Source organism: Anolis carolinensis, chromosome 1, assembly GCF_035594765.1.
Source record: "Anolis carolinensis isolate JA03-04 chromosome 1, rAnoCar3.1.pri, whole genome shotgun sequence".
Taxonomy (NCBI): Eukaryota; Metazoa; Chordata; class Lepidosauria; order Squamata; family Dactyloidae; genus Anolis; species Anolis carolinensis.
In genome coordinates, this window is record NC_085841.1 from 268789856 (window position 1) to 268815789 (window position 25934).

The 25934-nt window shown below is 41.3% G+C and overlaps 1 protein-coding gene across 2 annotated transcripts in view; it reads right to left on the reverse strand.

The window, feature by feature from the left end:
- osbpl5 (oxysterol binding protein like 5) overlaps nt 1-25934 on the reverse strand; it is a 200660-nt gene that overhangs the window by 137790 nt on the left and 36936 nt on the right. Inside the window, exon 1 of one of the 2 annotated variants that reach the window (XM_008107692.3) lies at nt 24887-25639. The exons of the other annotated variant lie outside the window; for it this stretch is intronic. The gene's annotated coding sequence lies outside the window, so the exon portion shown is untranslated. Of the gene's footprint in view, nt 1-24886; nt 25640-25934 lie in introns of those variants that run through there. 2 annotated transcript variants of the gene reach the window in all.

The window sequence follows — 25934 nt, forward strand, 5'->3', positions numbered from 1 at the left end:
TGAGATGAACTGTTCCCTTAACAAAGACAATGGGGGAAACATGAAAGAAAATCCAGATTGCTCAGACAAGTCAGCTGCTGGGAGCTTTCTTGACCTTTTCCTGATGATCTTGTAATCCAAGAGAGCTGTGTTCTCTTTACAGTCAGGCTTCCAGATACCAAAAGAAATAAGGCATCCACATGTTTTAAAGCTTTTGGTATCAGAAGACTCATCAATGACAGATAAGATTTCATCACACATCATTGCCTGGCCTCCCAGGCACTCCAGAATCATATTCCTCCTTTCTCCCAGGAACTCATTTTCTAGAAAATATCATATTTTAGAATAATAGAGAATAGCTCAGTCATGTAAAAGTCTTCATAAGGAGTAGCATTTGCTGAGGCAACCACTGTGCCAGTTGCTAATTAAATCAAATGCAGCTCATGCCAAAGTCATTGTTCTGAATATGAACTAGCTTCAAAGCATCAAGACAAAAGATCCCGGCTGTATATAATCCACACAGCTGTATGTCTAGAACAAAAGCTAGGATCCAGCCAGCCCCATGGGAAGGCACAAAATGCTTAGTGTACGCAGCAAGTGGCAGTAATTTTCTCTTTGGGTGGCATTGCTTTGTTCTTTAGCGTCTGGAGCATCAATCTGATGATGCACAAGATCACACATCATTGTGAGTCTATGGAAGCGATCTACCACAAAATGTATGTAGAATGGGGGGAAATCCTGCAGCATACAGAACACTGAATGTAGTCCTTTGGTTCCCAGTCAAGGAGGCATAGAGTTCCTACAAATGGTGACTCAGTTCACATGAAGAGTTTCCTTTATGTGTTGTTGAAGGCTTTCATGGTTGGAATCACTGGGTTGCTCTGAGTTTTCTGGACTGTATGTTCCAGAAGTATTCTCTCGTGATGTTTTGCCCACATTTATGGCAGGCATCCTCAGAGGTTGTGAGGTCTGTTGGAAACTAGTCAGGTGGGGTTTATATATCTGTCGAATGTCCAGGGTGGGAGAAAGAACCCTTGTCTGTTTGGGGCCAGTGTGAATGTTGCAATTGGCCACCTTGATTAGCATTGAATAGCCTTGCAGCTAAAAACAAGCCCTGGAAATAGCAACCACTATATGGTTCAGATATTTGGATGACACCTTCACCATTTGGAGCCACAGAGAAGCAGAACAATTACATCTCCACATTGGAAGTAATCGAGTGTCCCAAGAATATCCAATTGACCTATCAGAGCACAGCCTGCACAGCAAAAGCTCATTGAAAGACCAGGGTGGCACATCATGCAGAAACAAAAAGTGGAAACCCTCTTCCACTTATGGCTATGTTGGTTTCATAGTATTAATCTTGCTCTCTTTCTCTAGACCAAACTGCATGCATGGATACATTTATGGTCTCAGAATAACTGGTCTGGCAAAATCTTTTGAACGTCACCTATATGGCCCAATTGCACCATAGTTTGTCTATTGCATTTAAAGCCTTCTTTGTCTGCAGCAGTGGGAAGGCATGCCTGGCCTTCGTTGGCCCTTTCAAAATGAACTGTGTTCTTATCCTTCGAGCCTGTTCTCTGTGGCACCATGGACAATGCATGTCTTAAAGGAAAAAAACAAACGTCTGCAGTATGTATAAAACAGAAGACAAAAGGCCTATTTTAAGCATAGGAGGCCTGACATTTCAAAAGGATGGATCTCTGGTCTTTTGTACTAGCAATTTGCAGCCCACATTATACAAAATATGTGGTTACTCACTCAAATTCCCCAAAGTGTAGCATTTTATTTGTCAAGCTGGCAGCTGTGGAATGTTCTAGAATTTTTGTAAACTTGACCTGACACATTAACAACTAGATTTGGGAGAACAGGGTGATTTTGTAATGTTCTCTGGGTGAGTAAGAAACACATGTTCAAACAAGTTGGCCTGTATGTAAGTGGCTTAAGGGCTGGACTAGGACTCAGAGAGGTCAGAGTTTGAATCCCCACTCAGCTATAAAAACCTACTGGGTAATCTTGAACAAGTCACACACTCTCCGCACCAAGGGGTAAACAATAGCAAACCGCCTCATAATAATCTTGCTTAGAAAGCCCTATGATAAGTTGAGGTCAAGTTGAAGGTACACAGCAGGAAAGATCTTTGAGGAACATGAGCGTCTGTTTCTGAAAACCAGGGCCTAGTTGAGGTTGCATTAGCATTTGCTTAGGACTTTCAAAAATCTATTTCCTTCTTTGAACCACACCCACTATGCAAGTGAAAAAACTACAGACCTGGCATTTACAAAGAATTTGACATTTTCACACTGCTTCTTCCCATTAAAACATAAAATGCCAACTTGTTTAAAGAGAGGCTCACTCCATTTGCTTTGCTCTTTCTACAATGTTTCGATCGACCAGCATCTTCAGAGAGGCTTATCTAAGGCAAAGGATTTTATATCATTGCACAATCATACCTTGGACTAATTTTTCTCTATCTAGACCCATTGGTGGCCTTGTTCGTGTCAGGAAAGCACAAGCATGAAGCTGAATATCTGCAGTTGTGCCAACTGCAGATTCATCACTTGCATTTGATTGAAATCATGAGACCACAAACAATAGTTTAAGTCAAAAGTGAGCAAAGACCATATGGTTCCTGTGCTCTCTTCTGGAAAAAACTCTCCTGGAGTTTAAAAAAAAACCCAGTTCTCCCAAAAAGGTCCCCAGATGTCATCCTCATAAATGATCCAGAGGAAGCCAAAAATATGGTAACATGCCCCTTATTTCTCCAAAAGAGAACTGTGGGTTATTTGTAGGCATTTTTATTTTATTTTATTGTAGGAGACACAGCAGTAAGTGTGGCTTCCCCAGACCTACTAACCTCTGCCAGCTGCCCATCCCAGGATTTTGTCTGTAATTAACAACCTTCAGCTTATATGTCTGTAATTAGCAACCTTCTTTGCTAATTACAACTTGATTTAACAATGGGGTACCCTAAAACCTAGCAGCAAAAGATATGTGTTGTTCTCACAAATGAATCGAACCAAAACTGAAACCATCTGTATTACCATATCATTCTATCTTCTCACTACTATTTTGAAAAATAAAAACTTTTCATTACTGTCTTTTTTATTTTTTCTTATGCTGTTTCCTTGTGCTACTGGATAGTTCAGACTAGTGCTTAGTTAAATACAGACCAGTTAAATATTCACTGTATTAGTAAGAAGACCAAAAAAAAAAAAAACCACCATTGGGAAAAATGGCTGTGTTATCATTCATAAGACATGGATGTGCTATTCTAAAGGAGTCCACAAATACTGACATTTAGAAGGACGCTGATCTAAAAGCATAAATCCAAAATCGCTAATGCCACAATAGGCTGCCAAACATTTTTTTAAAACTCCTGCTGCGTATAAAAACAGGAAATTGATTTTCTATATACCCAACAATCCGATAGCACTAGAAACGTATAACCTAAATATGAAGTGAACCGAGAATGATTCTGCAGGAATTGCATGAAATGCCCCGGGGGGAAAATGGTGCCTGGAAAGATACAGAGAAGGCAGAGATACCCAGCGAGGCGACCTTGTTCTGCACACAATAGACTAATTCGCATTGGTAAACCAGATTCTTCCAAATTACAGCCTGGCTGGGATGGGGTATGAGGGGAGAACTGGGTATGCTGCCTAGCTTTCCACTCTCACCAGTGCTGCCAATGTGATCTGTAAGAAGGGAAGGCATGAACAAAGATTAATATGATCTGCCTTTTAAAACTGATTGCTCACCAAGGGAAAGATCATTCCAGTGGTGAGTACGTCAGCTGAATCCCAAATGTAACTAATTTAATCCAAAGAACATTTTATTAGTCTCTGTCTGAAGCTTCTCTTTTCCTCTTCCATGGCTAGATTTCCTGCTCTGCAAAAATAGCTCCAAATGGATTTGTATGTTCTCACATACTGTAGCTATCTATTGCAGAAATCCGTTGAGAGGAATTTCTTCCTCTGAATGTGAAGGACTACAGTTCAGCAACAGAGTAAATACAAGATGGTCTTACTGGAGGTAATTTTAGTATGTGAACAGCAGTGTAATGGGACTAGGGCCCACAACGTTGATTGTACTACAGCCTAAGAGTGGATCTCAAGGGATAGCTGGATCAAAAGAAGTCAAGTTACTTCTCTGCTGCTAATGGAGTCAAAATGTTATTACTTGTCTTTTCTTGCCCTTTGCCCCTAGTACTCACATAGCCAAGGTGGGGTACTTTTTATCTGCAATGAAACCTCTTAGTACCATCTCAACTGACAACAGAGTAACCTCTGAGGCAGAATATAGTCCTATGGTTCTCATACCATCACCTTTATTATCCTTTATGGTTTTTAGCCCCTTTGCCTGGTGAAGAAGCCAGTGAAGCTCTGAATAATGTATGTTATACTTTGGAGTTGTCCCAAGAAATTGAATTTTGTTATATTTTGCCACCAGGAGGAAATTAGTTCTTCTAATTGCTTGTAACAGAAGCCTGAAAGGTTTGTAGGAGGAACAGGAAACAGGAAAATGGATTGCATCTGGCATCTTTGACATAATAGCCTGACACAAACCATAATACTGATTTCTGTTACCTTTATTAGAACTTGCTGCACATTTTAAAAAGACGCAGGCACGGCAGAAACATTTTTCCCAATGCAAAGCATTGAAGAGAATCTTTACCAGCTTAGTTAGCTTCAGGCTGTACTTCAGAAGATGAACAGCCCTAAACTGGAGGTAATAATAGTCCTTATGCCTCATTTGGCTAGTTTAAAGACTAATTGTTTCAATAAGAAGTCTGTATAGGGCTTTGAAAAAATATGTATAATTAGTAAACAGTTGTGTTATTTCACTGAAGTCCACAGCCTGCTAGAAAGTTAGGTGAATTTATAGCTTTCCATTCCAGGGACCCTTTTAACTGCAGCTAAAGCCAATGAGAAGACTTCTAATAAGTGCAATGAAAGCTAAACAGTTGTTACTAAGTTGGATATTGTCCTAAACACCCTTTTTAGTCTTCAGGTTTTCTACATGATAATCCTGAAAACAGCTGATAAAACTGTTTTATGTAAAAGGGATTCATCCACAGCTTTTTGAGGAACAACTTGAATTCTTCTTTCTAGACCAGCAGTTCTCAAAGTGTGCTCCTTGTTCTTTATTTGCATGCTCCCCTTGCCACCACAAGCCTTTTCCTACACCTCCCTCACCCCTAAAAGCCTTTTTCCCTCCGACTGCTCAGGTGGTGCTTTGATTGTCATTTTCCTGCATGGCAGAACGGGGTTGAACTGGATGGCCTCTGGGATTTCTGTTGTTTGTTGTTGTTGTTACAAAGGCTGCATGGCCCTCTGTTGGGGGTGTCTTGATTATGCTTTTCCTGCATGGCAGCCGGGGGTTGTACTGGATGTGCCGCTGGGGTCTCCCACTGAAATACTGTTAAGTTTATTTTGGTCATGATTACATGATTATGTTGGGATGATTACTTTCAGATACTCACAGAACATTTATGCTGCAAGGAGGAGAGGGATTTGGAGGTATCATATTTATTATGACATTAGGAAAGGCTGGGAGATTGGCCTAGAATCTGACTCCCAATCCTTCTGGGACGACATACGTTTGGGAGAGCTTTTTCCCAAACCTGCTGCAATTGGCAGACTGCCTCTATGATAGTACATCTCAGTATAATAATAATTCATAAATGAATGCCAGAACTGGCAGGTGTAGAATTCCAACACTCGTGTAGCCAAAAAAAAGGAAAGAAGGATGGGAAGAGAAGAAAAAAAAACATAACTAAAAGAGCGTGTGAAGAAGAAACACTTTATTTTTTTTTTTAAAGCAAAAATAACTAGAGCAACATACTGTCCCATTTCAGACAGCTATCTGTTTGAATTTGTTTGGCTTGCTTTCAAAACCAATTGATACCAACTGGTTGAACTTCTTGTTGAATTTTCACTTAGGGCCCTTTTACATATACAGTAAAATCCGGAATTAATTGGGATAAAAGGGGTCTCTGTGTAGCTAAACGAAGTTTGTGGAAAGTGCGGGTGGAACTGGGTTAACAGGTGAAAAGCACATTTTTAAAAGTGCACTTAAAACTTGATTCCACACAAAAAATATACACCTTCGCATGATTGTATATCCCTGCAGTCATGCAAAAAATGTGACTTCCTTCCCATCCCAATGTGAGGACACATTCTAAAAGCCTGAAACAGCTGATCAGGCTGCTAAACAATGGAGCCACGGACACACTGGTGTCTGAAGAGAAGCACAATTGGAAAGCAACTCTCTGCAACCACTCCTTTCTTTAGATCTTTATATTATTAAACAGGGCTTGAATTAAGGTTTGGTGAAGATAATAAGAAACCTGCCTGTGTGTACTTTAGCTCTCAGCATGAGTGCATATGAGGTACAATACATCTTGGAGAGATTTTTTTAAAAATTCCGTTGAATGTGCCCCACCTGCCCTCCATCTTGGTTCACTACAAAGGAAGGTGTGAGGATGGTGCGGGAACATTTCCCAGGATGGACAAGTCTGTGTGTTTTCTGCTGTCCAGTCCCGGGATTTTTTTGCCCCACTTTTAAAACTCACATTTTGACACTATCTGGAAGCGCTCTCCAAAGCACCTCAACAGGTTAGTCAAATTAGTGGAAAGAAACAATGTTTTTATACACAAAATGCTTCATTCCCATTTATTTACCTACATATTTACACACAGATTATAGTTTCCATATTGAAGACTCCATGTAACTGTAGGCTCCCAAAAGTAAAGTTTCAAAACTCAGGTTACATATGACCATCTCCTAACTAAATTTGGAAATGCATATGCTCATGTTGAACAGATTTCTCAGGTGAATAAAGGAACATGATTTTTTATGGACTTGGGAAAGCTATTGTAAAGAACTGTGGCAGGGAAGAATCCTTTTGATCCCACCGCTGCCACCAATTTGTACAGATGTGACAGGGATGGAATCCTTTTGATCCCACCGCTGCCACCAATTTGTACAGGTGTGTGAGGTGACAGGAATGGAATCTTTTATTTCCCACTACACAGTTACCACCAATTATAAAGATGTCTTGTTGATGATGTTAATTATATTATTATATATTTAATTATCTTCGCTGCCACCAAATGGAGGAGATGTCAGGCAGAGGATACTTATTCTTTTTAAGCTTTATTTATTTATTTCACTTTTGATGGTGACGTTGCTTAACTTAGAATATGAGTGTGACAGAGACTTAGATGGTTTGAAGAACAAAACAAGTTTATTTCAAGTACAAAGCTTAGTGGTTTCAATAACTTCTTAAAGGCACTTAGATTAACGGTTACAAATAGATGTGAGGTGTTACAACTTTCAAAATACTTCTTTCTCCAAAACTAACTAGAACCTGATCCTCTTGGATCCACTGGGATTAACTCCCCCTAATCCACAGCCTCTATAAATAACCCTAAACAAGTCACCTAACTTGCTTAGTCTGGCCTACTAGAGGTCTGCCTCCCTGGTTTCCTTAACCTGAAACCAGTCTTTTCCCTGTGACTAAAAATCACAGACTCCCTAAAATAAGTCACCTTATTTTAGAATTGACTCAAATTCCCTCATTTGAGCCACCCTGATCCTCCACTTGAGAATCAGTCCTCACTGTAATTTCACCATTACAGACTCTCACTGACTGACTGGGTTTTAAAATGTTCCCTCCTTTTTCCTTCAAACAGCGGTTGGCTCCGCCCCCGTTGCTAGGGTAACCTGCCTTAGAATGCTAAGATGGTTACCTTCCTGTATTATCAACTCCAATACATACCATTTTAAACATAGCCAAACCTGACTGTTTAAACAAAATCAAATAAACATGTCATCCATAAATCAAAACATCACACTTCTTTACAGCTATGGTCAAACAGAAAATTAAAACAAGGCAGGAGAGACCAGGGTATAAATGTGAGGGACATAATAGAGGTTGGCTGTCATAATTGTCTGTCAGACCTTTGGGTCAGCAAACATTCTTTTTTCAGATAGTGAAAAGTGTTTTCAAACAGCTAAATAAAAAAAATAGAAATAAGAACGGGGTTATCTTAAGCAGGTACTTCAGATATTTTTGTGCGCATTGTATTTTTGGTGTATTGAAAAGCCACCAACCATTCTAGTATGGAGGGGCAGAAGTAAGAAAAAAAGTGTGTGTAAAGGTCAGCATTTTGATGCCTCAGAGCCAAACCTGCTGCTCCCTCACTTACTATCCTGGAATCAAATACATGGAAAGGAAAAATATTCAGGGCCAAAAGGCTTCATAAAAAACCAATTAAGGAGCAGAAAGGAAGCAATAATATGCTTGCACTGGCAAACCTAACACTACTCTGAAGAAGCTGTTGGTTTCTAAGATGTAGTTTCTAGTGAAATAAGATAGAATCTAATGGCAGAACTATCTACGGTATACCACAGGAAAACTCTATCTACCAGCACAAGAGCTTTAAAATATTCTGTAAGCATTTTAAAAAAATCCTTAACATACATTTTCAGTCTTATACATGCCCTTTTAAGAAAGGTCTGGTTTGAAACAGAAACACGGTTCCAGGTTTATTTATTTCCAATATTTATTTACAACCTCAGACCACACTGAGATAAAATAATGGGATTTTGTCAGCCATTGTCCAATCACTGGCTGAAAGATCTGTTTTGCTAGGAGTCTTTGAGGTCTACATTTCTGTGGTTTTCAGCTGACAAAATGTGACACTGCTCATTCATACTTCTATCACAGGGGCCTGTCTTGAATTTTCAACTCTTTGCTCAGTCAAGCCTTTTCCCTACTCACTGGCACAATTGGCTGGGCTCACGAATTTAATTTCTAACCACTTGTAGCAGAGCTGCAAGTGAACCATTCCATTATCTTCAATCACAAGATACTAAAAATGTCTGCATCATTAAATGCCACGTGGCCTAACAAGAAACTGTACTTTTAGATGTAGGCACCGTTTCTTTGCCAGTGTTCCTTTTTTAAAAACTTTTAAGTCACCAAACAGCCCAGCTTCTATATTTTAGGAATGATTCCTCCCAGAGATTAAGTCCTTGCTGGGCCTTCCAAAAGTAAATTTAAACATTTATGTTTGTTCTTCCCGCATATATTTCATTAGTAGTTGTGTCTCTATGACTTTCTTCTGCTATTTATTTTAACAGCTGAACATGCACAATTTTTTAAAAGAATTGTAAACTGCCTAGAAATTTGTGCAAAAAAATATGCCCCATTCACTTATATTTGTGAATGTGTGATCATTTATTTTAAAAGCAGTACATAATCTATTCATGTTCTTATGTGATCATTTAGATGATGAGAGCATTATACTAATCTCTCTTGAAAAGGAAAGAAAATCAAATTACAAGGACTTGTTTTAGTTTAACTGTTAATGAGTCAAACAATCCACTTGTTCTAGTTCACAATGTTGCAAGCTTGCTTCTTATTCGAGTTTTTCCTTGCACTATGGTCTCTTATGGAAACTGTGATTAATCCAAATATTAGTTTCTTTTGTAAGCAGAGTTTCACATAAGGATTAAGATTAATCATCAAAGATTCATTCGTCTCAGATTATTGCGATTAGTGAACAGTGTTTCATTCTAGAAAGGGATGAGTTGGTTCCAAACTTGTCAGGTCAAGTCTACCATCCTCTTGTCTCCTACGTAGTTCTTCCTTTGCCTCCTTTTCACATCTCCTGGTTTCCTTCTACTCCCCCCTCCCCCTGCTTTATCTTCTCCTAAGCACAAAGGCAACCCTGGGGATCCTATGTCCATTAACACATAGGATCCCTTTCATGTTATACACAAATATAGCACTATGATTCCCCTCTAACTGCCATGGCTACAACTTTTAGAATCCTGGGGGTTGCAGTTTGGCGAGAAGCACTAGAGCTATCTGGTTGAGAATCCTTTGCAGTTTAGGGAAGGGTTTTTAGGATTCTCAACCAGATAGCTCTAGTGCTTCTCAGCAAACTGCAACCCCCAGGATTCCAATAGGATGTTGCCATAGCAGTTAAAGTGGAATCATATTGCTATAACTCTGTATGGTAAGAATTTGGCTCACTGTTCCACTCCTCCAGACTCCTGCTCATCCAACTACCATGAAGTCCTTGCATGGATCTTTAGAAATAATGATCTCCATATGTTCGTGCTAGATCATCAAACTAGATTTCTTTCTCCTCTCTCATTTTATAGTTTCACAATTTCAATAAATAAATTCACAATTGGTGATTTTTTTTAATTAAGTGAAGAGCCATTAAAGTGTATCTTTGGGAACTCCATAGCAGTTTTAGGAGTGAAGGAAGGGGCAAGAAACAGCTCAAAGGGATGGTCCCATGACCTCAATGATTACTGCACTGACTAACAAGAAGATTTCACCTTGCCCTCTTGGTGCTAACACAATGGAGGTTTTTAAAAAAAGAAAGAAAATGAGGCTTTGAAAAGAAGGAGAATGTGAAGATTCATAAAATCATACTCTAAAAATCTGAAATGGATTACTGAGATAGTGACACCTTGGCTTTGTTTCATTCATGAAATTATTTAAAATATTGTATAATATTACATTCAGACCAACGTGTATATATAAGAAACCTAAATGAATGTTATATTTTGACTTGGGTACAATCTCCAAAATATTGTGTGTGCGTGCGCGCACGTGTGTATGTGTATGTAAATACATGTATTCCAAAATCTGAAAAAATGCAAAATCCTTCTGATCCCAAGCATTAGGGATACTCAACCTGTACAATATTTAATCTCAGAGAGAAAAGCAGGCTATAACAGCAGCAACAACAACAACAACAACAACAACAACAGCAGCAGCAGATTTTGCATAATATTTCCTGTGTGACAGCACCTACCTCAGATACATGAATTGCTGCTACAGTGAACAGTATTATGCATATGCATAGGTAAGTATGGGATTGCAATCAGAGGGATCTGGGGGAATCTAAAATGAAGATCACTAAGTGGGACCATTAACCAGTAGTAGTTAGGTGCTAAAACATAAGCATTGATTCTTGCTATGAAGCACCATCTTAAATGCCCTACACACCAGATGTCTGATTTTGGAAGCTAAGATGTTCAGTCTACTTAGCACTTGAATGGGAGACTGCCAATGAATACCAGCTGCTCTAGGCAGTATTTCAGAGGAAGGAATTGGCAAAATCATCTCTCAGTATTTACAGGGACACCATATATTGTCAGGTGACTTGGAGGAACATACATACATATCCAGAATGAATACGTTCACGAGATGAGAAAACACAAAACATTCCCTTGACTAATCAACTGCCTCTCCAGTCTAACGGCCCTGGTGAGATTATGTAGCCATCTTGACCAATAGCCCCTGGCAGCATTATCATCTGTCATCATAACAATTGCAGGTCAGGAGGCACTGAATTTTGAACCCTATTATATTCGGGAAAACTACAGAGCTCAGTGTCAACAGAAAAGACTGACGACAACTGACATTTCATTTAAGCTGGACAGCCTTGTGTGTCACAATATAAGCATGGAGCAGGAATCGCATTGTGCACGTTCCCTTTAAGATCAGCTTGGCAGAGATCAAGGGATTCATCTCATAAAAGGAAAATCTATTTTGTGTGTACATCTGTGCCAGCAGCTTATCAAAATGAACCTGCTGGTCCATTATTAATTCCAGCAAGCCTTTCAAATCAGACTTTCGGGAATGTTGTGCATCACACAGCTGCTTTATCTACCATTGACACCCAACCTCTGATAAGATGTTAAAATACTCCTTCTTGAAGGGTCACATCCCACTTCCCCCCTAGTGATTCAAAAACAAACAACATGAAGTAACCAGATTTAGAGTTCAGAGTAACCTGGCAGGCAATTTTCAAGATGTCAAGAAATTGTTTTCTTCTACTACATTGTTCGTGATGACTAACAGGAAATAGGCTCCTACTCCAAGCTAACCTCTAGCAAATGAGGTGTTGAAATTATCTACCACATTTCTGCAGACTCCAGAGGTCTGCGGCATCACACTCTGAAGGAAAAAGCAAATATATGGCATGAGTAGAATATTGCATACATGAAAGACAACTCCTCCCTTCCTTATGATCCCAAACCTCATACATTTGATACAATAGTGAAGAAACCCCTTGGTGTAAATACAAACAAGACTGTATGGGATGGGATTAGTTTGCGAAACCACCAATAATACAGGCAGTAGCACCACTTGGGTCAGTGTCACCCAGTGTGGTAACTTATGGTGTCACCCCCATGGACTTCCTCCCTTACTGAGCATGCCACAATATTGTAACTAAAATACCAGAAAAATTGAAAAAATAAAAAACCAGCAAAATGAAAACAGTGCATGCCTGTGGCACATGCAGACAAAACCACATGAATTGAAGCATCATTGTAATTGTATAATAAGGACAGTTTTGACTGGAGCACACTGTCATTAGAAGGTTTACAAAATAAATCATCATAACGTTTTAGCCTTGTAGTTATATTAATATACTAAATGTAAGCTGAGATTACGGAAATTAACTGCCAAGGTATTTTTCATTAAAAAATGACAGAAAGATTGCAATGATTTTTAATAGTTATTTTGATGTCACCCTCTCTGCACCCAGTGCAGTTCGCACTCCCCTAGTGATGTTACTAACTACACGTATATAAAACAAAGGAGATTTTCAGCATAGGGCCCCATTTTGTATTCTTTGAGTAGAGATGGAAAGACATTCCCATTTTGAGAGTGCATTGGCTCTCTGCTCATCCAAGGCTAATACAAAAGGAAATGCATTTTACTCTTCATTACTCCCCCCCCCCCAAATGAGTATGATGATAGTTGGTGCCAAGACTTGTGTTAGTCTTTCAGATGCCAGAAACCTCTATCAGCTGAATTCAACATTGGTGCTACAAATGAAATTGTTGTAGCCTGGTCAGATTCTGAGTGCTCAGAGGATGAGGAAGAGGATGCTGGGATAGATTCAGAAGACCCAGAGGAGAATAGAAGTGGTCTGGAGAGAGTTGTTTAGGAATCTCCTGGCATTTCTCATAAGACTGGAGAAAGCGATATCAGTTCTCATGAGAATCTGCCAGAAGTGCAGGGTGAGAGAAATGTGGGAGATGAATATTTGTCAAGATCAAGGTACTTAGAACTTTGGAGGCAGAGCGTACCACGGAGACAGACTCGCTTTTCCCAGTGGCTTAGAGATAAGGAAAGAAAAAGCAGGTGTGTGAGGAATGATGTCATGGGAGGGAATGGGGGCTTTTAGGTGATTTTCTGCTGGTATAATCCTTTGTGAGAGCAATGTTGTATTCAGGTGAACAGCTCTCAGTTCCTGGTTCTATGTTTTTGGATTCATGTATTCAAGTTTCTACGCTTGTTCCTGTTTTGAGTTTCATGTGTGGCATAGGTTGCCTGTCTTGGATTCATGCTATCATGTTTATGGATATATCTGTAGATTGACTCTTGAGACCATATTTGAAAGAATTTTGGAATCTTGGCTATCTTGGAATTAATGTTTTGAACTTTGATTATCCTTTTTAGATTTGGATATTTTTATATATTCTTCTCTTAATAAACGTTTATTTACTCGATTACTTGGACAGAGTGTGGTTTGTGGTGAAAAGGTGTTTCAGGGCTCTAGTGCATCAGAAATGTGGGATGAGCCACAGAGTTTTAACTTTTCCATGGAAGTTATTGAAGCATAGAATCCTAGAGTTGAAAGCGACCACAAGGACAACCCATTCTGCCATGCAGGAACACAAAATCAAAGCACCCAGACAGGTGGCCATCTACTCAAAAACCTCCAGAGAAGAAAAACTACCATGCTCCAAGGCAACATATTCCACTGATGAATAGCTCTTACCATCAGGATACTCTTCCTAATGTTTAGGTGGAATCTTTTGTTCTGTGATTTGAATTCATTGCTCTGTGTCTTAGTCTCCAAAGCAGCAGAAAACAAACCTGCTCCTGCCTCAATGTGACATTCTTATTTCAACATGGTTATCATTTATCTATATATATAAAAATGTTCTGTTAGTTTCTCCTTTAAGGTAAACAACAAAACTAAACAACCAAAACACACGAAACTTGGCCACAAAAGACATGGTCATCTGGACTGTATATAGACATCCATTTGGAAATTACTAAAAAAAAACCCAAAACCGAATACTGCTCTCTGCGCACATGCGGAGCAGTCCCCACCCTTGAAATAGCAACGTCACTGACAGGCTCACGCAGCAGCGCGTGGAGCCCAACCTAACTGTTAAAACCATTACTGCACTGCCCGGGGCTGGTGGCTTATGGAACGCGAGGGAGGAGGACATTGACAGGGGAGACGGCATTGCTTCTCACCCCACTTGAAACAGGCCAACTCAAGCACATCAGGCAAGTCCTTCATAGTGTGGAGGAGGAGGAGGCAGAGGAGTAAAGGGTGCAGGGAAGCTTTCCGCATTTCCAAGTTTTTACACCTTTTTTTCTTTTAATTTAGTCAGGGATGACTTTGACAAAATGGGCCCCCCTCCCCCTTCTGCTGCTCTTCCACCCTCCCTCCCACCCTCCCTCCAGCCAGACCCATCCGAAAGGCCAGAGCGCGCACGCTGGCAGGAGGAGGAAGGGAGGATGTAAGAGCCGGGAGACAATACCAAACAGCGCCATTACTTCAGTTTCGCCTCAAGCGCTTCTCTGACAAAATGGGCCCCCATTTGGACTTCAACTTCCACAATCCCAAACCGGCTACTTGGGATTATGAGAGTTGAAGTCCAAAACACCTGGAGAGTCCAACAAGATGGCTCAAGCCTTTACCTTCTTATAAGCAACAAGGACAATACATACTAATCAGGGAGACTACTTCCAACATTCAAAAAACAAAACCACGCTCCCACTATTACAACACTCTAAAACCAGGACAGTGAAAACACAACAACACTCCGAAAACAGGGAAATCAGGGCCAGCTAACACCTACCAACAAACGATTGCAAATGAACAAAACCCATAAGAAGAAAACGGTCAGGCTTTGCGGCTTCAAGGTTATTCACTGCTATTCCACCTGGCCAACAAATGATTCCCATAAGCCACAGCAACGCATGGCTGGGCAAAGCTAGTATCCCCTATAATTATACAGTGTAAAAAGGTCCGGTCATAGAAAACTTCAACACAGAATACTCTAAAACACAACCTCTTCAGACAATTTTTATTGCTCCTACACCACAGTGCAAAGGAACAGTTCACAACCTGGCAACTCTGTGTCTAACCTTGGACACAGCCAATTTCAGAAGCTAAGCCAACTCATATATTCATAGAACATGGATGGGAAATCTCAAAGGAATAGCCAGGATCTTCAAGATGGACTCTGGGTGCATCTAGGCTTTAAGTGTCATGGCCAATGTTATGAAATCATGGGAGTTGTGGTTTTTCGAGGTATTTTCCCTTCTTTGCCAAAGAGTGAAGGTGCCTCACTGAAATACAAATCCCAAGATTCCATAGCACGAGCCATGACATAATTGTGTCAAGCTGCGTTGATTCTACAATGTAGACACATCCAAAGAAAAAAAATCTCTTCAGGACAGTTGCTGCTACTTCTTCACAATATGAAGCTCAATGAGAAGTTATGTTTTGACTCAGAATAAAACAGACTCCTGGGTTTGTCACTTGACCCCCTTGTGATGAAAACCTTATGATTGTTTTGTTGTTGTTGAGACGTTTGAGACATTTGCCTTGGTCAGTATATGTTGACTACAGTTGGCCTTCCATAGCCACAGATTCTGCATCCATGGATTCAGCTTGAAAATACTTTTTAAATCCAAAAACAAACTTTGATTTTGCCATTTTTGCCATAATGGCTTCTATTTTGCTATGCCACTGTATATAATGGGACTTGAACATCCACATATTTTGATACCCACAGCAAGATCTGGAAGATACAGAGGACCCACTGTAACAACATCTTGATTTGGGAAATTTAACAACATCTTCAGCTATTGAAAACTCATTGCTAAATATAAATTTGGCTGCAGTATCAGCTTTTCTTAATACATGAATACACACACACAAATACAATACCAGGTGGCTGAAAGAACAAAGATGCGGGAGACGTGACAGTTTTTGTCCCCAGTCCCAAAAGCAACTATTCCCATCCACCCATCCATTACAGTCCGCAGAGAACCGGATAGAAAATGATCACTTTTGAAGGTACAAACTGTAGTGATGGTACAAGTGTCTATACTTGGAAAAGTTTCATCAGCCTGAAAACAACTTACAAAAAAAGGCTAGGGCTAGATTTATAGTGACACAAAGGAGTTCAGAAAAAAGAAAAAACTCCATCTAGATAACATTATTGATCTTGGCTTCTGTACATGTTCTTGTTATAAGAGATTGGATAAGCTGAAGAATACGTGGCTCTGAACCTCCAGAGCTTAGAATGTTCACACCACCCACGACATCCTCTCACTGCATTAAGCAATTCAGATAAGAAGGCAAAAGCTGAGTCCCACAGCACCTTCATTGTATAGATTTGCTGTTTCTAAGAAAGGGCATTGTTTTGTTTCCAGGTTACAAATGCTTTGTGAACTAAAAAGTGCAGTGGAAATGTTGACATAAGTTCAAGTCAAGCTGTTTAAACATAACACAAATTAAGCTCGGGGCCCCCGAAGAGTCCGAAAGAAAACTCAGACACTTTCCAACAACTAATACAATTTTCACACTCACTGAATCTCCCAAGCATCTGATTAAATTAAGTAATCTGGTCACTCTGGGATGATGGAAAATCCTCTTATTTTAAAACTTTCCTTTGAAATGCCTTGAAACTACATGTCAGCATAATATCAAGTGTGCTGGACAGCTTCTATAAAAACACACAGCATGAAGAATTTGACCTTGTGAAGTAGTAAGTTAGAGATACTTTAAGGGAAAGGCTCATATAAAATATTAGTTCCTGTTTCCTCAATAATACCGAATTCATACATATTATTGAGGCATGCATTTTGTTTGCATGGAAAAAACAAACAATGGGAAAAATGTAGGATTCCACACTGTGAAACAGCTGCAATCTTATTTTCTGTCTCACGATTCTTGGAGCCTGAAAACGTAATGCCAGGTTTATTCATGAATTTTAACTGGTTAACCATTTTATAAGTAAACCAGGGTGGTTTTTTTAACCTGACACATTTCAGGGTTTGTTTTTTTTTAACTCCCGCCCTGGCTACAGCCCTGCTTGTATGTTCCCATTACCAATACTGGACAACCAGAGGAGGGAGGAGAGATTCTCTTGGCTTGTTATAACCAGGCCCATAGCCAGAACAAAAAAAGGAGGGGGGGGGGTTGAAACATTTTAAAGCAAATCATGAAGAATAGATCCACAGCACACAAAATATTTAAATTCTATGACTCGTTCTATATTTTATATAGACTTCGTAAATCAAATTTCTATTTCAGCTACAAAGTTTCAAGTTCAAAAAAACTGAAAATGACTCTTAATTGCTAATTTAATGATTATAAAAGAATACCACAATGTCTGTTGGAAGCACTTGAAAACTGTGTCATACACTTTGACAGAAATCAGGCTCCATCGATAAAATTCAGTGGACACTCAGGTGTCCAGTCAGTCTTTCTTGCCCCATCGTGCTTCTTATGTATGTTTTCAAATGCTTAAGAGTTAAAAATGACCTTTCATTTATAGCTGTGGACATTGGCAATATTAGGAAAAAAACTGCCTATCACAAAGATATGCTTCCAGTGCATGTGATGGTTTTTCTGCAGGTGTAATATTTTTCCATTTTCTACATCTTAGGTCAAACTCTTCCATCAGTGTGTCAGTATCTTTTAGGCATTCATTGTAAAGTTCTGTGCACTTGTTCAAGTTGGATTTTAAATGGTCACAATTAATAAGGAGGAATCCTTGCCATTCCTGAACTACTTCCCTGTGCCTTATAAACCTTTCTTGAAGCTGACTGCAGAAAAAGTCCAGAAATGGGATGTACACATTTAGCCTATAATATTCCATTGTGTTGGAGAAGTTGCCTAGATGTTGCTTTTACAAGTCTGCGAGGAACCCTAACTTCTCCACCCATAGACTCTACCACTGATCTTGCTGTGTCAAAGATCTCCTGAAATCCTTTCACAGATTCTGTGTGCATCTCCCTGGCTTTTTCTAAGAGACTGTCAAAATGTCGCACACTACAGAAAATATTCACATCTACTGTCTGTAATATTTTACTAAGCTGAAGGGATGATGACAGACTTAGGATGTGTATGGTTACTACAAATTCAGCATTAAGAACAGCTAAAAGAAGGTGGCCAGCTTGGAAAGATGTTTCACTGTTATATAGAGGACTCTCTTTTAGTTCTTCAAGTTTTCTCACCACCACACTGTACAGTTCAATAAAACGTAAAACTGCATCATGTCGCTCAGCCCAGTGGGTTTCACCAGCAACAGGAGCAAAGACAAGAAGCTGTGTCATTGTTAGGCCTTGGACTTTATATGAACAGGACTTGGACTTGGTGAACAAGTAGTAGATACCTCATTTTCCACAGTTTCCTCAGTTTTCACCTACTATCCAGGTATGCATGTTCTGGGGTCTTCATTAGTACCAGCTGCTGCAATTGTTCTCTACCTGCTGCCTTCTTGGTCTTCAATATCTGGCTTTTTCTTTTTTGCCATGAACGTTCAGTTACTTTGTTAGACATTTAGGCATCTTCTGGAGTCAGGTGGATGAAAGGAAAAACAAACAGCAACTAACAGGGCTTTAAGTCTCAGAACAGCAACTCAAGCTAACAGACAATTACACAGTAAGACAGCTGTATTTGGAATGACCGACAGCTGCTTTCATGTCTTGCTTTTATATCCCAGTGGGAGGAGCAAGAAGGTAAGAGAGAGCTCTGAAAGGGGGAAAAGCAAGAAAGCAGTGACGTGACTACTTTCAGGTGTTTTTAAATAATATTTCAAAAACTATTATAGATAATTACATGAGGTAAAAACAAATACATAATACAATCTATAAACATGTTCAAATTTAACAAAAAAAGTTGATTAGAATCAAAGATACAGCATTTTGAAAAACCTCTTAAGCACATGTTTTCACTTTAAATTGGAATATCTAAAATCAAGATCTATGACCCACACATATTATTACATTTTTAGAAACTACATAAAAATACCTTTCATTTGGTACCTAGTTTTTCACAAATACTTGATAGTTTAAGAGAACTTAAGTATAAACTTTTAAAGCAAGCACAAATTATCATAGTTGTTATATGCCTGGAAACATCACAAATTGTATTTAAACTTCAGTTTTTCTTATGGAGTTTAACTTAGGGAGTCCGATTTTGATGTCCGTTTTGGTGGATTACGTCATTTTCACATCAAAAATATTGATTAAATTATCAAAATTTGGCTGAGATGGTGCTTGCAGTTCTGGGGGAGCTCTATTTTTTACTCTTTTTAAAAATGGTAAATGGTAAAAATTTTAGAAAGTTTTGTTAAGGCTTGTTGGAGTTGTGCGCCTTCCAAGTCTCTACCAACTTATGACATTGCTTAGGTCACCCTATCACAGGGATTTCCTAGAAAGATTAATTCAAAGCCTTTGCCTTTCTCTGAGGATGAAGGACTTAGCAAGATCACCCAGTGGATTTCCATGGCTGAGTGAGGACTTGAACCCTGGTCTCCAGAGTCAAGGTCCAATGCTCAAATCAGTACACCATACTGGATCTGTAATGCATAATACACAGGGGTTATTCATTTGCTGCTTTTCTTCTGAATCAATAACTTTGCAGGAATGTCATGCTTTTGCTCACCATCACTGTTATCTCCAGGTCACAGCAATAGTGAATATTAATTTCCCATTTCAATGATCTTCCTGAGGTACTAATCAGACTAAGAGAGTTATCTGGCCCCAAGATCAAACAGAAGCTTGGAGGTAGGATGTCATAATATCCGAGATGCCATTTTCTCCCTCATTGCAATATAGTTGCTCAGTTCATAAGAACCAGTCTGCTAGAACAGACCAAGAATTGAGTCTAACTCATCATTCTATTTCACACAGTTGCCTTTGGAAAGTCCACAAGCAAGACATGATTGTAATAGTACCCATAATTACTACAATCATGTAAACAAATTCAAGGTAGAGTTGAACTAATGCTTTATCTTCTCCAGATAGGGAATCATGTTTAGAAGATATGGATACTGAGGAAGATACAGCTTCCCAAAAGGCAAACCATGAAAGCTGACTTTGAAGATTCTAAACACAGTGAGTCATCTTCACGACTGTTAGTCAACTAGCCCCACATAAGTTCCTATCTCACTTTTTGCAAGATCTGTTGCCTTTCAGCTGAAGAAATCTGAACAAAAGCAGTGCTGTATAATGTCTCAAGATATTGTGTTTTCTGAAATGGATAACAAGGTGGCAGCAGGGACCCAGGACAGATACTGTGGTATAAACATCTCTACCACTTTCCAGATGGGAGCCCAAGGGGTACAGTTGCAGTTGCTCTACCTCAGCACCTGTCACCTGAGCAATTCCCTCTGTAGGTACCGAGAAAGTATGGCCGTGGGTGACATTGCAGTTCCCAACCCACTCTTTTTGCCATGAAATTCCTGCCCCAAGGCCCAAGTACATTCCCTCATTAAGAACATTGGGATGATTTTCTGCAGAGGCAGGCCGAAGGAGACAGGAGTTGCCTCGATGGTGCCCCCAACAAGATGGCGCCACAGGCAACTGCCTAGTTGGCCTGGTGGTTGAACTGCCTCTGAGCAGTGGATTCCCCCTTTGACATGAGTAAAGAGTCCCTGTGGACTCATCAAACCCTGTAAAAAATCTTTAACAATTACTCCCTTGCTACATCAAAACATAAAGCCATCCAAGACCAAAACAAAGCAAAAACAGATACTTCTACTTTTCAGCATGATGGGCTGGATGAAGTGGGAATCAGTCCTGGCACCATTGTTTAACTCTTTCTTAACTGTAAGGATGGCCCCAGATCCACACCATTTTATACCAGGGTCAGATCCAGATGCTGTTGCCCCATTTTGACAGAGTGCTACCTCAGATCTCAGAAAAATATAATACTGTTTAAACAGCTCAGCTACAAATGGCTCCACCATGTCATGTTGGACCAGATACTAGTTTTCAGTTATTGCCAAAAATATGAAGATGGGATTCCAATGTGATGCCAAAGTGGAAGAAAGCATTAAGTTGCTTAATGCAATTTACTTCCTTACCACTGTGATGGTCAGTGTTAAAATATAAATATTAATCCAAGAAACAAAAGAAACAAAGGAACCAAAACTGGAACAGATCCTGCCATTATGAAAACATCCCTGTTCAGATGATAAAGGCAAAGACATCTGGACAGGCCCATTCACACACATATACCCTCACCACGGGATGTGGGAACAGGCCAACACTAGGTTCACTTGCCAAACAGTTTCAAATCAAGGCCTACAGAAGATCCCGCTTGCCGAAAACAATTAGGCATGACTCTTAGACTACGTCTACCTTTGGCTCAGTTATGAATCTTCCTTGCTCAGTTGCTAGGTAAAAAGCTGACTCCTTCTGACATTCCATCACTCCCACTGGCAAATCCCAAACTGAAACAAAAATGTGCGTAAAAATAGCAATGTGCTTTGCCTTACGCTGGCCCCCAAAAGCCTGCGTACAATCCACTGGCAACATTTGGCCTCGGATCTGAAAGATGTTTTCACTGTTTCCTCCAGGGCTGCATTCCACAATCTCCAGCTATATTTTCATGTTGTATTTTAAAGCACTGAGGAGGTTTGCTTTAATTGCACTGTGATATGAAACAAAGCAGGGGAGATTTGTCTTTTTAAATAACCTACAGGTTCCCATATTCCTTGACAGATAGGGAAAAAACCACCCATGCAAATACCTACATCACTTTCAGCAGAAGCATGATAACAAACAAGCTATCAGAGTAAGTAACTCCCAGGGAAATGTCATTGGTTGTGATAGTTGGTGTGGAGGTTGCATGTCAGAAAAAGCAAGCAATTGTGCACTCATGTAAATGGCCCCAATTTACAAAAACAGTTGCTCAATTTGTCTTTTAAAAATGCATTGTCCTCCATGGAACTATGAAAATGAACAAAATCTAGCTACCAATATTTTAAAAACTCTAAAATCAGGACAGTAAATAAAGAACAACACTATGAAAACAGGGGAATTCCAGACAGTAAACAATCAGGGCCAGCTAACACCTCCCAACAAAGGATTTGCCCAGGCAGGAAGAAGCCAGATCTTAAAGCTGAGAGGCTATTCAATACTAATCAAGGGGCTAATTGCAACATTCACACTGGCCCCAAACAGACAAGGGTTCTCCCAGCCTGAACATTCCACACATATATAAACCCCCATTGCCTAGTTTCCAACAGACCTCACAACCTCTGAGGATGCCTGCCAAAGATGCAGGCAAAATGTCAGGAAAAAAAAGATGCTCTTAGAACATGGCCAAACAGCCTGGAAAACTCACAGCAACCCAGTGATTCTGGCTATGAAAGCCTTCGACAACACATTGTACTGTGTTTATCTGTACCCCACTCCTCAGCCATAAAGGCACTCAGAGCGGTTTAAAAAATGTTAATTTGCCCTCAGGCTTACAATGTATATAAGATAAATTGCACATTGATAAATTAGCTTCACTGACTATACTCTCAGTATTTTCTAGTGTTATTCTGTGAGAAGACTTCCAAGAAGAATACACAGTGGGTGGCTTCCTCTCCATCTCACCCTCTATTCGGTTTAAAAACAACAACAACAACAACAACAACAACAACAATATATATATATATATATATATATATATATATATATATATATATATATATGAGAAAAGGGGAGCTTCTGATTTTTTAAAAAATGAAAATCATGGTGTGATCTTCATCCTGCTTTTTTCCAGCAAGCACTGGGACTCTCCTTGCCTGATCCACTGAGCAGCACACAACACATGGCAGCTATTTGTCCTGCAGGACTGATCACTGTTATTATGGCTGATCTTCCCCCTTTATATTCATTCAATTCCAACGGTTTTCTTTCTTTCTTTCTTTCTTTCTTTCTTTCTTTCTTTCTTTCTTTCTGACTTTCTTTCTTTCTTTCTTTCTTTCTTTCTTTCTTTCTTTTGCAAATAATAAATAAATCAAAAATATATATTTTAAATTCAGTGCAAAGTAACAGTGAATGCAAAGGATGAAGAGAAGCCCAGGGTGCCTTTGTGTTCCAGGTGGCGGGCTCTTTTCTTTCTCTCTCTCTTTTGACATAAAACCTTAATATCATGGAATTCTGTAATCATAGAATCATAGAGTTGGAAGAGACCTCGTGGGCCGTCCAGTTCAAACCCCTGCCAAGAAGCAGGAAACCCGCATTCAAAGCACCCCAACAGATGGCCATCCAGCCTCTCCTTAAAAGCCTCCAAAGAGGGAGCCGCCACCACAGCCCGGGGGGAGAGAGTTCCACTGCCGAACAGCTCTCACAGTGAGGAAGTTCTTCCCAATATTCAGGTGGAATCTCCTTTCTTGTAATTTGAGGCCATTGTTCTGTGTCCTAGTCTCCAGGGCAGCAGAAAATACATTTGCTCCCTAATCCCTATAACTTCCCCTCACATATTTATACACGTCTCCTCTCAGCCTTCTCTTCTGCAGGCTAAACATGCCCAGCTCTTTCAGCCACTCCTCATAGGGCTTGTTCTCCAGGCCACTGATCATTTGAGTCGCCCTCCTCTGGACGCATTCTAGCTTGTCAACATCTCCCTTCAATTGTGGTGCCCAGAATTGGACCCAGCGTGATTCCAGGTGTGGTCTGACCAAGGCTGAATAGAGGGGTAGCATGACTTCCCTGGATCTAGACGCTATACTCCTATTGATGGGAGTCCAAAATCCCATTGGCTTTTTAAGCTGCTGCATCACATTGTTGGCTCATGTTTAACTTGTTGTCCATGAGGTTCACAGGTACTGCTGTAGAGCCAGACATCCCCTTTCGCTATCTTTGCACTTCATTAGTTCATCTTGTTCATTCATGAACAAGCTGTGGCACAGGCTGTTGAGCAACCAGCTGCAGCCAGCTGCAATAAATCACTCTGACCAAGAGGTCATGAGTTCGAGGCCAGCTGGGAGCCCCGTCTTTGTCTTTGTTCTATGTTAAGGCATTGAATGTTTGCCTTATATGTGTAATGTGATCCGCCCTGAGTCCCCTTTGGGGTGAGAAGGGCGGAATATAAATACTGTAAATAAATAAATAAATAAATAAGGAAGAATTTGAACCAGAGAATTCCCACTATATCAGATCATGACTTCCCTGTATCTAGACCAGGCATGGGCAAACTTCGGCCCTCCTACCGGCTGTTAGGAATTGTGGGAGTTGGAGTCCAAAACACCTGGAGGGCCGATGGTGCCTGGTCTAGACCCTAGACTCCTGTTCCTGCAGGTCTAACTGATTCCCTTTGGAATCGAAAGGGGGAATCCTAGTATGCTGGGGTTCGCGGATTTCCTGAGACATTGGATCAGGCGACTCCTGCGGGTTCGAAAGAAGGAGAGAAAGACGCCAAGAAAGAAAGAAAGAAACGAAAGACTGGGTTGCTGGGAGTCTTTGGGGAAATAGCTGTGTGCGCGCCCTGGATTCCCATCGAAGCCAAAGAACCGGGCACCTGCGCATTCGTTTGCCTTTCCCGCACGCAGAAACCGGGGCTGCCCACATCAATCCCGCCGGGAGGAGGAGGAGGAGGCGCAACCATCCCTCGGCCAAGGGCCCTTCCACACAGCCCAGAACACCGAGGCAGAAAGTCCCACATGATCTGAGTCCACACTCAGATAATGTGGGACTTTGTGCCTTGGTATTCTGGGACATGGGGCTGCGTGGAAGGGCCCCAAGGCGCACGAATGCGCGCAGAGATGTCTCCTCCTCCTCCTCGCCTTCCTTCTCCTCCTGCTGCTTGCTTACCTCCTCCGCTCGCAGGCAGCACCAGCAGCCCGAGATCCCTTTGGTCCCAATCCCGGCCGGCGATCAGAGCAGCGCCTTCCCCATCGGGTGGAGTGGCCCCTCACCATAGTCTCCACCACCAGTCAGTCCCCCGGGCAGCATCGCCGTGGCGCTGGGAGCATCGTGGAGGGAAGGGCAGGGGAGGGGAGGGTCCAGGCGGGCCTCGCTCCCTCCCTCCCTCCCTCCCTCCCGCCTCCTTGGCTGCCTTGGGGACGCCCCCGACCCTCCTCCTCCTCCTGGTTCCGGCCAAGTGTCACTTTCCCCAAAGCGCTGCCTCGTCCAAGCAGGCTGTTGCTTGCTCGCTCGCTCCCTCCGCCTCTCCCTCTTGGCACCGGGCAGTCAGTGGCCAAGCCCCGGACCCTGCGATGGGGATGTCAGGGAGGGGAAGTGGCAGGCTCCCTGGCACTCCCTCCTTCCCCCAAAAGCCAGCCGGCAGCTGTGGCCGAGCGTCTCCGCAGCAGGAAATGCCACCGCTCTCCGCGCCAAACCACATCAGGAGGAAGAAAGCGGGGCGGGGGGCGGCGCGCGGAAAACCCGGCCAGGATCGCGGCTACGGCGCCGGATCGGAGGCCTTTCTTTCTCCTGCTCTCTTTTTCTCCCTCTGCCAGCGTGGTTGGACCGGTTACGCGGGGAGGAATGGGAAGCCAGCTGCCAAAAGAGGCCTGCCTGGCCTGGCCTGGCCTGCCTGCCTGCCCCGGTTTCGCTGCCAGCCGCCGCCTTCGGGTTATATAAAAACCGCAACATAGAAGCCCGTTTCCTTCGGTTCTCCTACACACAGATTTGGGGCTCTTCTTGTTTCAGATATTTTGGGAGCCCAACCCTAAGAGCGAACTTCAAACAAGGACTTGCTACCCCCTACTGGACAGCCAGGCCTCCAAAAGCCACCTTCAGTTGAAATCAGGGCCGTGGCCAGAAAAAGATTTCGGGAGGGGTTTTGAAAATTTCGGGAGGGGGGGGTTGAACCCCTATCCCATCCCCCACCCACACCCCCGGCTACAGGCCTGTCAAT